Genomic DNA, 2,480 nt, shown 5'->3' with positions numbered 1-2,480 from the left:
TCAATAAATGTCGTAACGGTTGCTTTTTCTCTCTATTTTTGTTTGACTAAAAAGGAAGAAATTCGCAAGAAAAATACCGAGGTAAACCTGCAATAGAAAAAGTTACGATCACAAACGAAAACCCTGGATAGGGTGGGTCCACAATAACCCAACCGCGTTGTAGCGGGGGAACACTGTCATTTTACACCTTGCGGGGGAAAAAAAACACATCCTTGCGTGGTGTTAATTGTTGCAAGTTCCTCGGAAGAGCTCACCCGCCCCCACCCAACCCGTTCCAGCGAGCACTACGCACCGATGCGTAAAACGGCATCCAACCCATGATGCAACAGCAGCGGAGGAACGACGGGCAAATCCGCGATCCTCTCCAGTCCACATCTGCCATCCTGGAGACCGACCGGCAGCCTCTTCGAGTCACTTTCCCCCTCAACTAGGTCGCAATCGGGATCCCTCCGAGACCTGCGTGCGTGCGTGCGTAAAATGGAGCCGTGCGCCGCACGCTCGCGGGACAAAGTTGCTTTGAACGAGTGACAGCTGCGGCGTGCATGGAGGCTTCCCCGCAAAATGATGATGTGAAGTCCCAAACGGGCGCGGGAGGATGCTGAGCGAGGCTGCGGGAGGACATCGAAACCAAGGTGAGGCTCACATCACTCACAATTGTTTGCGAAGGCGCTCTGTTGTTGTTATTACCGTTGAACAGGTGTGACGTCATCCATAGTTATGTTTTTTGGAAGTGTGCTGTGGATGAACATGTATTATTCGTAAATGGGAGACACACCTGCAAAGTGCACATCTTCTGCTGTTTTGATGACATGTTTGCGCAAGGCAGAAGAGGTTTTGTTGTCTAATGCGGTGTGTAATGGAAGTGTGTGTGTTTTGTCCGAGATAAGTGGCTCTATCTTGTGTGTGTCTTCGCATCGTTTTCTACATCGTTCACGCTTGTCCGAGCGGAACATTCGTGTCTGCTTCTGTTATTGTGTGCTGCGTGGAGGCCACGGAATTGGCTGAAAGCATGCCATCACACATTTAAACACACTTTTACATGGACACACACGCTCAATACGCATTCCATTCCCACTCATTTTTTTTCCATAAGCTGTGCTATTTAAAAGAAAAAAAAATCCCCATTATGCGCATTTTATTGGCTTACACCCTTAACAACAATGCAGGCAATTTGCCACCCAATTTGTGATGCAGCCGCTATAGGGGATTTCTTGTTATTGTTTGATTGGTTTTATCCAGGCCTTGACCAATCAGGGCCCTTCATACATCGGTCAGAAATAATCAGCCAAATAGCCAATAACTATTACTCATAAATCAATCAGGCTAACTTTACCTTGTGCAACATTCTAGGTCTCTCTTTCTCTCTCTCTCTCTCTCTCTCTCTCTCTCTCTCTCTCTCTCTCTCTCTCTCTCTCTCTCTCTCTCTCTCTATTTTGTGTGTGTGTGTGTGTAAATATGGGTGCTGCCATTGAAAGTTTGACTTCCATTCTTCAGTAACACTTGCATGTAGGTAACATCTATGTTGTTAAGTGTGGATGCTTACACACACTATGTATATATATATATATATATATATATATATATATATATATATATATATATATATATATATATATATATATATATATATATATATATATATATATATATATATATATATATATATACATATGCAGAGAGAGACTTATTGTTGTTTTTTTCAAGTGTTTGGCTAAAGGAGGGTCAAAAAATGGGTGGCACTAAGTAATCGATTACTCTGATTGGTTAAGCACTAAAATAATCAATTATTTTGGATACTTGAATACTATAGAAACTGCACTTTAGCACTTAAGTGATAAATTACCTTAGGTACTAAAGTGAATTATTTTAGGTACTAGAGTAATTTTACATAACTTTACGTAGTAAAGTCATTACTTTAGGTACTGAATAATTGACTAGGTACTAGAGTAGTAGATTAGTTGATTAGTAGCAGCCATTTTTAGACCTCTTTTAGCCTAACACTTGGAAAGAGAGAAAAAATGCTAAATAGCTGGGATTGACTCTCTCGGACTCTTAAAAAGGTAAAAATGAGTCTTCGGGATTGAATGAGTCAAACTCAAGGAAGTAAGTTACATCTTCTGACTATTGGTTGGTTGTTTTTCCTCGGACTCAGTGGTTTATTAGTTCAAATAGAGGTGAGAGTTTGAACAAACAAGAAAAAAATGGGGGAATTGGAACCTGCCGCGTTAACTAATTTCTAACGGCAAAATTGCTTTAATCTTTGCAACATAAGACAGCATAAATCTAGTGAAAGAAAAAATTACCGGGCTTTTTGACGTATGGGGACAGGCAATTACTGATACATTTATTGCCTTTTAACACTGTAAAAAATGTCAAAAGAAATAACTTTAAACAACGTTGAATTTACTGCCCATATTCTTTTTATAATTTTTGCCAACATTCTGTTTTAATAACTTCTATTTTCTGCTTATCATTATTCT

General features: G+C 40.1%; 1 protein-coding gene across 1 annotated transcript in view; it reads left to right on the top strand.

Annotated features, from left to right (window-relative positions):
* The first annotated feature begins 286 nt into the window (after nt 1–286).
* LOC148412607 (synapse differentiation-inducing gene protein 1-like) overlaps nt 287–2,480 on the top strand; it is an 11,284-nt gene continuing 9,090 nt past the window's right edge. Inside the window, exon 1 of the mRNA XM_088433352.1 lies at nt 287–632. The gene's annotated coding sequence lies outside the window, so the exon portion shown is untranslated. The remainder of the gene's footprint in view (nt 633–2,480) is intronic.

The sequence above is a fragment of the Hippichthys cyanospilos genome, chromosome 14, assembly GCF_059441005.1.
Source record: "Hippichthys cyanospilos isolate Australia breed blue-spotted pipefish chromosome 14, RoL_Hcya_1.0, whole genome shotgun sequence".
In the NCBI taxonomy this organism is placed as follows: Eukaryota; Metazoa; Chordata; class Actinopteri; order Syngnathiformes; family Syngnathidae; genus Hippichthys; species Hippichthys cyanospilos.
This window is presented reverse-complemented; position numbering and strand designations above follow the sequence as displayed.